The sequence below is a fragment of the Homarus americanus genome, unplaced genomic scaffold (genome assembly GCF_018991925.1).
Source record: "Homarus americanus isolate GMGI-L3 unplaced genomic scaffold, GMGI_Hamer_2.0 scaffold38554, whole genome shotgun sequence".
NCBI lineage: Eukaryota > Metazoa > Arthropoda > Malacostraca > Decapoda > Nephropidae > Homarus > Homarus americanus.
Window position 1 is genome coordinate 68,682 of NW_024744508.1, and position 14,946 is coordinate 83,627.

A 14,946-nucleotide genomic window follows, 5' to 3' on the forward strand; every position below is an offset into this window, starting at 1 on the left:
CCCCCCCCCCTACCCTCCTACCCTCCCCCTCCTCCTCCCACTATACCCCCCTCCTATACCCCCTCCTCCCTATACCCCCTCCTCCCTATACCCCCTCCTCCCACCCTCCTCACTATACCCCCTCCCCACTATACCCCCTCCTCCCTATACCCCCCTCCTCCCACTATACCCCCTCCTCCCCCCCCCCCCCTCCTCCCCTATACCCCCTCCTCCCCCTCCCCTCCCCCTCCTCCCCTACCCCCCTCCTCCCACTATACCCCCCTCCCTCCCACTACCCCCCTCCTCCCACTATACCCCTCCTCCCCTACCCCTCCCTACCCCCTCCTCCCCTACCCCCTCCCCCCTCCCCCCTCCCCCTATACCCCCCCTCCCCTATACCCCTCCTCCCTACCCCCTCCTCCCCACTACCCCCTCCTCCCCTATACCCCCTCCTCCTATACCCCCTCCTCCCTATACCCTCCCTCCCTATACCCCTCCTCCCACTATACCCCCCTACTCCCCCCACCTCCCCACTATACCCCTCCTCCCACTACCCCCTCCTCCCCACTACCCCCTCCTCCCACTATACCCCCTCCTCCCACTATACCCCTCCTCCCTATACCCCCCCTCCCTCCCTATACCCCCTCCTCCTACCCCCTCCCACTCCCCCCTCCTCCCCACTATACCCCCTCCTCCCCCTTCCCCCTCCTCCCACCTACCCCCCTCCTCCCACTATACCCCCTCCTCCCTATACCCCCTCCTCCCCTACCCCCTCCTCCCTATACCCCCTCCTCCCTACCCCCCTCCTCCCCTACCCCCTCCTCCCTATACCCCCTCCTCCCACTACCCCCCTCCTCCCCTATACCCCCCTCCCTATACCCCTCCCTCCCTATACCCCCTCCTCCCTATACCCCCTCCTCCCACTACCCCCTCCCCTCCCTACCCCCCTCCTCCCTACCCCCTCCTCCCCACTACCCCCCTCCTCCCCTACCCCCTCCTCCCACTACCCCCTCCTCCCCTATACCCCTCCTCCCCTCCCCCCTCCCCCCCTCCCCTCCTCCCTATACCCCCCCTCCTCCCTATACCCCCCTCCTCCCACTACCCCCCTCCCCCACTACCCCCTCCTCCCTATACCCCCCTCCTCCCCTACCCCCTCCTCCCCACTACCCCCCTCTCCCTATACCCCCCTCCCCCTATACCCCCCTCCTCCCTATACCCCCTCCCCCACTACCCCCCTCCTCCCACTACCCCCTCCCCCTATACCCCCTCCTCCCTATACCCCCTCCCCACTATCCCCCCCCTCCTCCCTATACCCCCCCTCCCCCCTACCCCTCCTCCCCACCCCCTCCTCCCTACCCCCCTCCCACCTCCCACCATACCCCTCGACACCCCCTCCCACCATACCCCCCTCCGACCCCCCCTCCCACCCTATACCCCCTCCCCCACTCCCCCCCCACTATACCCCCTCCAACCCCCCTCTCCTATCCCCTCCCCACCTCCCCCCTCCGCACCCCCCTCCCACCATACCCCTCCGACCCCCCTCCCCCACTATACCCCTCCGACCCCTCCACTATACCCCCTCCGACCCCTCTCATTATATCCCCTCCCACTATACCCCCTCCGACACCTCCCACCATACCCCCTCCGACCCCCCTCCCTACCCCCCCTCACACCCCCTCCCACCATACCCCCTCCGACACCTCCCACCATACCCCCTCCGACACCCCCCACCATACCCCCCTCCACCCTCCCCCCCTATACCCCCTCCGCCCTCCCACCACCCCCTCACACCCCCTCCCCCCACTATACCCCCCCTCAACACCCCTCCCACCATACCCCTCCGACACCCCTCCACCCATACCCCCTCCGCACCCCCTCCCCACCATACCCCCCTCCGACACCCCCCTCCACCATACCCCTCCCACCCCCTCCCTACCCCCTCCAACCCCCTCCCCATACCCCCCTCCGACACCCCCTCCCACCATACCCCCCCTCAAGCACCCCCTCCCACCATACCCCTACGACCCCCCTCCCCCCTATACCCCCTCCGACACAATTCTTTACTCTATGTAAAACAAAAGCTCAATAGACGTGTCAGTATAGTGTGTGTGTGTGTGTGTGTGTGTGTCTGTGTGTGTGTGTGTGTGTGTGTGTGTGTGTGTGTGTGTGTGTGTGTGTGTGTGTGTGTCTGTGTGTGTGTGTGTGTGTGTCTCTGTGTGTGTTGTGTGTGTGTGTGTGTTTGTGTGTGTGTGTGTCTGTGTGTGTGTGTGTGTGTGTGTGTGTCTGTGTCTGGCAGCTGCATAGACATTGACCACTTGAACGGTGATTGCATAAGGAGTAATCTTGAGTGGGTTTTGTGAGGAAGCTACGTGTTCAACTTCTTTTAGCTGTTCACTTTTTTGCTGGTAACTTTATGGCTGTTCACTTTTTTAGCTGTTCACTTTTTGTGCTTTTTAAGCTGTTCACTTTTTTTAAGACAGAGAGCCAGAAGAAAGAGAGAGAGTGTTAACTTTCTCACACTCAACTCTCGCCCCGTCACGCTCCTTTGTATCGTCACGCGTCACCACCGTCACAAGAAACCAGTGTAACAATAGCCGTCACACACAGAGAAGAGGCTATCCTCCCTTTAGAGACAACATGTTTTTTTTTCACCGCCAGGAGGGGGGGCTGGGCGAGATAATAAGCTGGAATTAGCATATCATTGGCGTCGCAACTCAATACTACGCATTTACCATACGCATAACTCCTAAGGCTCATATTGGCGTCTGTCGCAGCTTACACGAGACGCGATTGGCCTACGAGGGACGTCTTCAATTATCCTGGGCTTCTGATTGGCTGACGGACTTTGTTTGGGTGCAATGTGACGTCATTGGGCAACTGCACCGGTGGCCACTTTATTCTAACGTAACGAACTTAAATTGGTAGTTAAGATGATTTTGGTGTTTGTTCTATAATAAATAAAATACATATTAGACACACAGTTGATAAATTTAGTAGAAATCATATAAAAAAGACATAAAAATGCAGAATAAAAATAATCCCCGTCTTTCAGGTGAGTGTTGCCATCGCGTGGGTTTTATTATGGTGACGTGTGACTGACTGGCTAAGGCAACATAGTGACGTCATCAATGTTTTACCTCCTCATATAAACCCACATAACTACATAACCACTCTCCATAACAACATAAAACACAGCATAAAACAAATATAAACCACATCCCATAAAGAAGACAATTTAGTTTAGTTTTTTTACGTTAGTTGATTGGTTTAAATGAAATTAATACAATAGGTATCTCATTTACATAATGGTTTAGTACTAATAGGGGTTGGAGTGGTTTTAAATTGGCTACTGAAAAGATAACAAGACTCCGTGGTGTTATTAGTAGTAGTTGAAGTAGAAGTAGAAGTAGTAGTAGTAGAAGTAGTAGTAGTAGTAGAAGTAGTAGTAGTAGTAGTGGAAGTAGTGGTAGTAGTGAAGTGGTTGTGGTGACCAGGTAGTGGTGAAGTAGTGAGGTGAGTGAAGTAAGTAGTAGAGTAGTAGTAGTAGGTAGTAGTGGTAGGAGTAGTAGTGGTGAGTGGTGGTAGTGTGGGTGGTAGTGGGTGGTGGGGTGGGTGGGTGGGTGGTGGTGGTGGTGGTGAGTGGGTGGTGGAGTGGTGGGTGGTGAGTGGTGGTGGTGGTGAGTGGTTGGGTAGTGGTGGTGGTAAAGTGGTTGTAGTGTAGGTAGTTGTGGGTGGTGAGTGGAGTAGTAAAGTAGTAGTAGTAAGTAGTAGTAGTAAGTAGTAGTAGTAAGTAAAGTAGTAAGTAGTAGTAGTAAGTAGTTGTATTAGTGATATTAATGGTAAATCAGTTGTAGAAGTAGTAATAACAATGAAAGTAGTTGTAGTAGTAGAAATCAGTAGTAGTAAAGTAGTAGTAAAAGTAGTAAGTAAGTAGTAAGTAGTAGTAGTAAGTAGTCACCGTAACCTAGCTCGATGCTGCGCATAGAACGAGAACGACAAAGAGAAGGGGCATAAGGAGAGAATTCAAAATGTTGATCAAGGCAGCTTCACTCCTCTAGTGTTCACAACCTCTGGTGGGATGGGCCCAAGTGCAAGAGGTTTCTACGCCAGACTCGCGGAGCTGATCTCCGAACAGAAGCAGCAGCCCAGAAGTCATGTCACAGCCTGGATAAGATGTCGACTGTCCTTCTCTCTCCTTCGGTCGGCTTTGCTCTGCCTCAGGGGAACGAGAGCTTCTGCCCCTACTCCGTCAACTGCTGCAGATATCGACTATGAGGCTACAGTCACCGAATGCCGCATGGATCTGCGGCTCAACTAATTTAACACAGATAGGATAGTTGCTTATGTATTAGGATATTTAATATTAAGGTAAATAAATGGTGGCGAAGGTGTGGCTATTGGGGGAGGCTGGAGGCCACGTTAAAAAAAAAAAAAAAAGTAGAAGTAGTAGTAGTAGTAGAAGTAGTAGAAGTAGTAGTAGTAGAAGTAGTAGTAGTAGAAGTAGTAGTAGAAGTAGTAGAAGTAGTAGTAGTAGAAGTAGTAGTAGTAGAAGTAGTTGTAGTAGTAAAAGTAGTAGAAGTAGTAGTAGTAGAAGTAGTAGTAGTAGTGGTAGTAGTTTTGTTGTAATAAAAAAAATTATATTGGTGAAGAAATTTACACACACACACACACACACACACACACACACACACACACACACACACACACACACACACACACACAAAGTAACAACAGAGCGTGACCTTGAAACACACACCTTCAGGCGCTCTGTCCCCAAGACCCTAATTTGCAACATGTAGAGCATCTGCATGGCCAAGACCACAGCACCTGGCTGGAAGACTAATACAGCAAGACCACCACACCTGCCCACTATACCTGGCCAAGACCATCACACCTGCCCACTATACCTGGCTAAGACCACTACACCTGCCCACCATACCCGGGCCAAGACCACCACACCTGCCCACTATACCTGGCTAAGACCACCACACCTGCCCACTATACCTGCTGGCCAAGACCACTACAGACCTGCCCCACTTTTTACCTGGTTAAGACCATTACACTTGCCCACTGGCTAAGACCACTACACCTGCCCACTATACCTGACCAAGACCACTACACCTGCCCACTATACCTGGCCAAGACCACTACACCTGCCCCACTTTACCTGGCTAAGACCACTACACCTGCCCACTATACCTGACCAAGACCACTACACCTGCCCCACTTTACCTGGCTAAGACCATTACATCTGCTTAGTTCACCTGGCCAAGCAAGACCACTACACCTGGCCAGCACACCTGAGTCGTTACCTAATGACCAAGAGCCTCTGTGACCCATGACGTCATTAGGCGTGGCTACCTGACCTCACCTGTAGGGCCGGTCATTAATCACGAGGCTAGGAGTGCCCAATGTGCCTAAGGGGTATGGCATCTATGTATGTATGTATGTATGTATGTATGTATATATGTATGTATGTATGTATGTATGTATGTATGTATGTATGTACTCCATCAATTTCAATCTCCTCTTCCTCCTCTTTTTTCTTCTCCTCCACCTCCTCCTCTTCCTCCATCCACACCACTACCTCCTCCTCCTCCTCTTCCACTCCACTCCTCCACCATGGACCTAAGACTTGACTCGAGTAAGAGAGAGAGAGAGAGAGAGAGAGAGAGAGAGAGAGAGAGAAGACACTTTAAGGATGATTTCCTCATAAATTCTCAGTATAATTTCACCCTTGTGGTAAGCTCCGCCTCTTCTTAACACCTACCTAGTCATCGACATGAGTTTAGTCCGACATCTTGGAGGAACAGAACCACGTCTAGAGGTCGACCTTAAAGGCTCTAGACACTAAGGTATAACATATGACTCCAGACCTTACGTGTATTGGGTGGGTTACGTCTGTTTAGGTATGTTCCTTAACCACGGCATGTGCTGGGGGGGGAGGAGGGGAAGGGGAGGGGGAGGGGGTCATAATGATCTCCTGATGGACCCCTATGTGTATTGATAATAAGGTTGAAACCTCACTTGAGATGGTTATAGGATTTTGTCCCCTATTGTGGGTTGTGTTGGGAGACAAGAGGTGGCTATCAGACCTCCCACCTACCCTCACCCCTGCTCCCCTCACCCCTTCCCTCACCTCCCCTCACACCCCACCCTCACCCACACACCAGACTCCCTAACCTGTTCCTCTGCCCCTTCTCTCTCTCTCTCTCTCTCTACCTGGAGGAAAGAGAGGAGGAGAGAGGGTAAGGGGGGGGTGGCAGGCAGACAGACTGACGGGTGGGCCTCCTCCTCCTCCTCCTTTCTGGTCTCTCGTTCATAGAGTGTCTCCGTCTCACTGTATCTCGACCACTGAGAGACACATCTAGACACCCTCCTTCCCTCCTTACACGTCCTCCTTCCCTTCATTACTAACCATTCCTCCTTTCTTCCTTCATCATCTCCTCTCTGCCTCCTTTCCTCTTTCTTTCACTCCCCTCCTTTAATGTAAATAGAGGAAAGAGAGAGAGAGAGAGGGGGGGGCCAATGGTGTGTGTGTGTGTGTGTGTGTGTGTGCGTGTGTTGCGTCATCTCCCCAGCACCCGACATGTACGCACGTGTGTTGCGTCATCTCCCCAGCACCCGACATGTACGCACCTGTGTAGACTATCTCCTGCGTTATCTCTCTCTTATCTCTCTTTGTGGTACATGTAACATCCTGTTCATCTACACTATCTCTCAAGGGGAGGGAGGAAGGAGGGAGGGGGGAGGAGAGAGAGAGAGAGAGAGTGTGTGTGTGAGAGAGAGAGAGAGAGAGAGAGAGCAAGCATTGTGAAAGTAGATGAGAGAAAGCATCAAGTAGCAGTCACAGATAGAAAGTTGTCGAGACGAGTACATACCTGTCTGGGCAACTTTCTAAGGTGAGGTAATTAAGGCTTGCAATGTTACTTTCTCAAACAATCTTTTATATAATTTTTGTACACTTTTCCTTTTTTTTTTAAATTTTTTGTAGGGATTTTTGTAATGTGTTTTTGTAATGTTTTTGTAATTCGTTTTCTTCTTTATTTATTTTTTTGGGGTGTTTTTGCAATTTTTTTATTTGTATTTTTTGTGAATCGTGAATTATTATTATTATTATTATTATTATTATTATTATTATTATTATTATTATTATTATTATTATTATTTGTTGTTGTTGCTGTTGTTGTTGTTGTTGTTGTTGTTGTTGTTGTTGTTCTATGTTAAGGGTAGAGTCTTAAGGTATCCGGAAATTCCTTCTCAAACAGCAAGTGACGTGTCCTGTTAACTGTTGTTTTCAGACGTCACTCACAGTTACTGCAGGATCTGGTGACGTCATCACTCTTTGCGTACAGGATCTGGTGACGTCATCACTCTTTGCGTACAGGATCTGGTGACGTCATCAGTCATTGCGTACGGGATCTGGCGACGTCATCAGCTTTTACGTACAGGATCTGGTGACGTCATTAGTCTTTGCGTACAGGATCTGGTGACGTCAGCATCCATTCTTACATTTTTCATTGACGTCATGACCTAAGTTTTACATCCAAAATATCAATATTTCTCGACGAGGATGGGATTCGAACCCACGCAGGGAGACCCTATTGGATTAGCAGTCCAACGCCTTAACCACTCGGCCACCTCGTCTTCATGCCGAGTAAAACTGAATCTTATCATAAATCGAACTCGCAGTATATCCCCGAACGGTCTGCGTCACCTGTCTCGTTTAAATGATCGAACCAGGTCCATTATCAAACCCAACCGAGGTCTTGGTAGGAACAATATCACTGTGAAGTCCTAAGACGATCCTTCCACTCCTTCAAGAGTTATCACGTGGACACGAAGGATGCGGTCGTCGTGTGAGGAGGGCGGCCAGTGGTGGTGTCTCTGTCTCTCACTTCTATACCGTATAACTTGAGAACGGGAAGAGTTATAGTGTTCAAAATTGGTGTGTGTGTTCATCATGTGCATCAGGTCAGATATATAGACCCATTGAACTTTTAGGTTGTGGGGTCAGAGGTCAGGGTCCAGAGGTCATGGTCAGGGTCACAAATTTGAAGAAAATATCACCCGGTTAGGACCTCCCACTAGTGTATTATTATTACTGTTGTTACCATCTTACCATTATATAAACACATCACAAGTCTCTAAAGCAAACCTCTAGTGAACACAAACCTTTATATAGGTGTAAGTCATCTAGACATTCCTTAACAAACAAGAAATAATTGTCCTGTTAACTTTTTCCTTTGACGTCATCCACTGAACCTGCAGGAACCGCTGACGTCATGTTGCGCCGTGATCCGTGTTAAGAAAAATTGAACACGACGAGGATGGGATTCGAACCCACGCAGGGAGACCCTATTGGATTAGCAGTCCAACGCCTTAACCACTCGGCCACCTCGTCCTGATGTCATGGGAAACTGAATCTTTTCATAAATCGAACTCGCAGTATATCCCCGAACGGTCTGCGTCACCTGTCTCGTTCAAATGATCGAATCTGGTCCATTATGAATCCCAACCGAGGTCTTGGGAGGAACAATATCCCTGTGAAGTCCCAAGACGATCCTGTCACTCCTTCAAGAGATATCACGTGGACACGGAGGATGCGGTCCTCGTGTGAGTAGGGCGGCCAGTGGTGGGTGCTGATATCTCTGTGTGTCCACTGTATAACTCGAGGACGAATAGAGTTACAGTGTTCAAACTCGTTGTGTGTGTTGACAATGATGGTACCTACAGCTGTTGAGTTTTTAAGACAAGGAGGTGAAACGTCACAGTAAATGACACACTTGATGACCTTAACACACACACACACACACACACACACACACACACACACACACACTCACACACACACACACACAATAGGAAGCTTAACATACATACCATGAAGATTTTTCCCCATAATGTAAAAAAAATTTATTGACCTCTAAGCAGACTATCTCCACTAACCCCTTCACTACATGGTCGTCACTTTCAATATTTTATTTAACTAACGCCGGACGATTTCATTCACCTCAGATGGGAATCGGTACACGAGGGGTTAAACCTACCGCCTTAGTGATAGTCTCTCTGTAGAAACTCCGATATTTATCATTCTCCAGTAGGATCTGAAGGACTATAGTAGGACAAAAGCAACCATCTCCTGGGCCTCAGCTTAAGGTATCAGATCAGTAAGAACATTCCCTGCACCAATCGTGACTACCAACACAAAATCAAAACCTTCCCTTATAAGCTGTGACGCCACGGACCTGTGCCTTCATCTCTAGCTCTGTCGTGGATAATAATTAACATCTCGTCCCATAGGTCTTACAACATGATGTAGATGACAATAATGGTCTTCACAGGGAACGTGTCTGTACAGCCCATCGTGAGAAACTGAAGTGTTATCCCGGGACTTTCTGGGACTTTGGGATTCTCTGGGACTCTCTGGGACTCTCTGGGACCAATACATCGTTCAGGGATAATAATAACACACCTCGCTTATCATTCCTCTTAATGAAAGAAAACACTGTCCTTGTGTCCCCCTCCCTCCCCTCCCCCCCTCCCCTCCCCCATCCCCTCACCTCATGCACTCACACCACACGTCCAGTAGGCGCCAGCTGTTGAGGAGGGCCATGACTCAGCTCAGGAGTGTCAGGTCAGTGCCATGTCAGAGAACAGCCAAAACAACCCGAAAAGTAAGCGAGGAATTTACATACAGGATAATGTTTTTGTTGAATATTTTCTTGATTTTTTTTAGATGTTTATGTTTTCTGAATCTTTATCATTGGTGTAAATACTTTTTTGTAATGTTTATCGTAATGTAAAAAAATAATAATTAATTTTTTATAAGTCTATAGAAAAATATGTATGACAACATAATTAAGAGGCTATTACCTGTCCCAGCGACCATACCTGTCCCAGCGACCATACCTGTCACACTGACCACATCTGCATCACTGACCACACCTTCCCCACGAGTTCCTACAGGTCTCTGGTCATCATCATTATTACACAGACAAACACACAGTGAGTCAGTCATTCCTTAAGCCTTAAAACATCCTCAGTTTCCACTACCAACAGTCCACTTAGTATCCTGTCGCCCGCAGCCACCGGTGACGTCACACTACTTCAAGACCTCATGACGTCATGCCAGTAACTTCGAAAAGTAAAGGCACATTCGACGAGGATGGGATTCGAACCCACGCAGGGAGACCCTATTGGATTAGCAGTCCAACGCCTTAACCACTCGGCCACCTCGTCTTGATATCAAACGTCAATAAACTTTATTACATATTATGAACACATATGAGATCACCTGATGATTAAACACACCGGTTTATATCACCTGCTGATTAAACACCTGAATGCTATCTGAGGGTTAGGTTAAGGTAGGTTAGGTCATGGTAATTTAGTCTAAATTAGGTCAGATTAGGTCGTGTTAGGTTATGTTATGTTAGGTTACGTTACATTACGTTACGTTAAATTAGAATACGTTACGTTCGGTTATGTAAAATTAGGTTAGGTCATGTTAGGTTAGTTTAAATTAGGTTAGGTTACGTAATGTCAGATTAGATTAGGTTAGATTAAGTTAGCGTAAGGGGGATTAAACATAAGGTCAAATAAGCTATTAGGGAGCGACTAATCTAACAATAACCCACCACACTACTACATCCACCACTGCCTTATATCCATCCCTTATAAAACAAAGAACAAACAAACATATTATCCCTGTATATAATACCTGAATCAAACCTGTTATCATCCTCGTTCAGGCTGTTAAGTGTGACCAATACCCCAATTAATTTTCAAGTAGTTCCCTCTCTTAGTTCAGAAGCATTGGGGGCGATTATCTTATACCCACTAACATACCCACTGAGCAGGTTGGCCAGAGACGTCCTTTGTAACCCTGAAATATTATCTCTCTCTCTCTCTCTCTCTCTCTCTCTCTCTCTCTCTCTCTCTCTCTCTCTCTCTCTCAGGTACAGGTGGTCAATGTGTCCATACAGGTGAGTCAATGTGTCTAGGTTAATTGGCTTAGTGTGATAGGTGAGGTCAAAGGTTGTATACTAACTGTGGTTGGCTATCCCCCCCTTCCCTTGAGAGGTGTATAGGGATTGTTGTTGTTGTTGTTGTTGCTGCTGTTGTTTTTGTTTTTGTTATTTTTGTTGTTGTTTTGTTGTTGTTGTTTTTTCGAGTAGTAGTAGTAGTTTTGTTGTTGTTGTTGTTGTTGTTTAGTAGTAGTAGTAGTAGTTTTTTTTTAACGTGGCCTCCATCCTCCCCCAATAGCCACACCTTCGCCACCATTTTATTACCTTAATATTAAACATCCTAATACATAAGAAGCTATCCTATCTGTGTTGAGTTAGTTGAGCCGCAGATCTATGCTGCACTCAGTGACTGTTGCCTCATAGTCAATATCTGCAACTATTGTCGGCTTTGGGGCCGAAGCTCTCGATCCTCTGAGGCAGAGCAAAGCCGACCTAAGGAGAGAGAAGGACAGTCGACATCTCATCCAGGCTGTAACATAACTTCTGGGCTGCTGCTTCTGTTTGGAGATCACCTCTGCGAGTCTGGCGTAGAAGCATCTTGCACTTGGTCCCATCCCACCAGAGGTTGTGAACACTAGAGGAGTAAAGCTGCCTTCATCAACGTTCTGAATTCTCTCCCCGTATGCTCTTATCTTGTCGTTCTCGTTCCTCCTGTGTGCAGCATCGAGAGCTAAGCTACGGTGACATGCGGCCATGGGATAAAAAATCCTGATGTCGAAGAAGCCTTCTTCGACATCAGGAACGACAAGATAAGAGCATACGGGGAGAGAATTCAGAACGTTGATCAAGGCAGCTTCACTCCTCTAGTGTTCACAACCTCTGGTGGGATGGGACCAAGTGCAAGATGTTTCTACGCCAGACTCGCAGAGGTGATCTCCGAACAGAAGCAGCAGCCCAGAAGTTATGTTACAGCCTGGATGAGATGTCGACTGTCCTTCTCTCTCCTTAGGTCGGCTTTGCTCTGCCTCAGAGGATCGAGAGCTTCGGCCCCAAAGCCGACAATAGTTGCAGATATTGACTATGAGGCAACAGTCACTGAATGCAGCATAGATCTGCGGCTCAACTAACTCAACACAGATAGGATAGCTTCTTATGTATTAGGATATTTAATATTAAGGTAATAAAATGGTGGCGAAGGTGTGGCTATTGGGGGAGGCTGGAGGCCACGTTATAAAAGAAAAAGAAAAAATTAGTTGTTGTAGTTGTTTTTGTTGTTGTAGTTGTTGTATCATACAGACAGATACTACAGCCTACAAATTCTATAAGTTCAGTAAACACAAAAATTACCCAAATTAACGAAAAAACAAATGAAAAACGGGAATTTCTATATCTTATCCCTCCGTGTGTGACGTCATGTCCTGAGTGTCAACATCTCGTGACGTCACAAAGTTTTCTGAGACAAAAGTTTCAATTACGACGAGGATGGGATTCGAACCCACGCAGGGAGACCCTATTGGATTAGCAGTCCAACGCCTTAACCACTCGGCCACCTCGTCTTGACTACAGTTTAGTGTGAACTTAAAACCACATTAAAAGCATTAATTCAAACCACAACTTATGAAAGTATGTGTACAGGTGTCACTATAGCTACAAATTACAGGTGTATACAGGTGTGGGTTAGGTTCATCCGCAGGTACAATTCCAGGTTTAATTTACAAGTTAGGTCTACAGGCACAAGTCCAGGTAAATAACACAGTCATTTACAAAACTCCTCTTGCCTCTCCTCCTACCCCCCCCCCCTACCCCTCCTCTGAGTGAACTATGGGTGAGTGAGGAGTACGGAGGGAGTGTTTTTGCTCGGTCATTCAGTAAGTCAGTCAGTCAGTTAACTTATATCCAACACTTTATTTTTTTGCCTAATATAATGTTGACTGATTATATAAAGCATTAAATCCCACATAAATAGGATTGTAATAACGCGAGGATTTAATGTAACTTACGATACTTTTAGGATTTACCTTAATGTTGGGGACGATAAATCATAAACTTATAAATGAAATAAAGAAAGATGTGATTAAATGTAAAATATTAACTGATAATAATTATAAACAACAGAAAATATTGGTGATTTAAGAGTTAATTCTAGAAACGAGTCATTTTAATGTTTTGGTACCTAGACCGTGTGAAATAAACCAGTGTTATTGTCGCTTGTGTTTATGCGGTAAATTTCAGTGGTACTCGGCCCCGTGTCTCTTGCGGATCACAACAAGAAGACCTGTAACGCGCCAGTGTAGTGCCTGTGTAGTTGCCATTGTAGAACCAGTGTAGTGCCATTGTAGAACCAGTGTAGTGCCACTGTAGAACCAGTGTAGTGTCACTGTAGTGCCATAAGAAACTAAAACAGTATCGAAACATCTTGAAAGATCCTTGTTTTGGGGTGAGCAGTTGGACATATGTCACCATTACTCTTACACGTTAATAAACCTTATATACGAGTGTCAGAAGAGTGAATATTAATTACCACTGTGTATATATGCCGTTCATATTCTCACACACAGTAATGGACCTTATGGAAGAGTAAAAGAAGAGTGAAAATACACATTACGTGGCTACTACCTTCACCTAACCTAACCAACAATCAAGTCTCCTATGAGGTAATTCAAGATATATATTACGAGTTATATATATATTTCCTGTCCAGTGACGTATTAAAATTACCTGTCCAGTGACGTATCAAAATTACCTGTCCAGTGACGTATCAAAATTACCTGTCCAGTTTTTAATCAGTTTTTACACCTGTTGTTGATGGTGAGGTGAGAAAGGCTTATAATGTCTCTCACTTGGTATTGTCTCTCAATTTTCTGTATATAACTTGGTGCTTTAAGTTATAGTACTCTGGCGATTATAGTACTCTGGCAATAGTTATAGTACTCTCGCGATAGTTATAGTACTCTGACGATTATAATACTCTGGCGATAGTTAAGTATTCAGGTGATAGTTATATTACACTGGTGATAATTATAGTACTCTAGCGAAAGTTATAGTACTCTGGCGATTACAGTACTCGAGCGATAGTTATAGTACTCTGGCCAAATTCCTTACCTAGACACCTCGCTAAATTCCTCACCTAGACACCTCGCTAAATTCCTCACCTAGACACCTTGCCAACACCTGCCCTTCTGTAGCCCAGGTAAATCGACCCCTCTTACCTGCCTGCCCACCTGTTAATTGCCAAGGTGATGGATCCAGCCAGAATAATAATGAATGCTTGAGGTGTTAATGTTTATTGATAGATAGAGAAGGATCAGCTGTAGTTTAGACACCCCTTGTTTATATTACACGAGGGTTAAACACCTTTGCGTTACCTGGTTGGGTTGGGTTTGGTTGGGTTCGGTTGGGTTTGGTTGGGGTGGGTTGGGCTCGGTTTGGTTAGGTTGGGTTTGGTTAGATTAAGTACAATTACATTAAGTTAGATTAAATAAGTGGACCTGATTTGACCTGACCTGACTTGACTTGACCTTTACCTGACCTCTATTGGGTTACCTGCTGTTCACTTATCTGTTACTTTCACTTCTACCGTCTGCTACTTTCACTGGTATTATCAATCGGCTTCTTTCACTCTCCCCTTTTATCATTATTTGCATTCAATCCTCTTAATTTCCTTTTCTCTGTCATCATCAACTGCTTCCACTTCTACTACCACTCGTCCTCCTCCTCTCATCCATCTTCCTCCTCCTCCTCCTCCTCTCATCCATCTTCCTCCTCCTCCTCCTCCTCTCATCCATCTTCCTCTCCCAATCTTCTTACTACTCCTCTTCCTCCTCCTCCTCCTGCTCCTCCTCGTCTCATCTATCTTCCTCCCTCAACCTCCCTACACCTCCTCTCCTTCTCCCTACCTCTACTCACCCTCATCCTCACCCAACCACCCTATACTCTCCCACCTCTCTCCCCCTCCCTCCTCCCCGCCACCATCAACCCTCAAGGGCTCCAGAACAGC

General features: G+C 46.9%; 4 non-coding genes across 4 annotated transcripts; all 4 read right to left on the minus strand.

The window, feature by feature from the left end:
• Nucleotides 1–7,544: 7,544 nt before the first annotated feature.
• On the minus strand, nt 7,545–7,626 carry Trnas-gcu. The gene has a single exon. It is a non-coding gene; the product is annotated as a tRNA-Ser (tRNA).
• A 675-nt stretch (nt 7,627–8,301) lies between these two features.
• Nucleotides 8,302–8,383, minus strand: Trnas-gcu. The gene has a single exon. It is a non-coding gene; the product is annotated as a tRNA-Ser (tRNA).
• A 1,756-nt stretch (nt 8,384–10,139) lies between these two features.
• Trnas-gcu lies at nt 10,140–10,221 on the minus strand. The gene has a single exon. It is a non-coding gene; the product is annotated as a tRNA-Ser (tRNA).
• Nucleotides 10,222–12,423: 2,202 nt separating this feature from the next.
• On the minus strand, nt 12,424–12,505 carry Trnas-gcu. Its single transcript has one exon. It is a non-coding gene; the product is annotated as a tRNA-Ser (tRNA).
• Between the last annotated feature and the right edge of the window lie 2,441 nt (nt 12,506–14,946).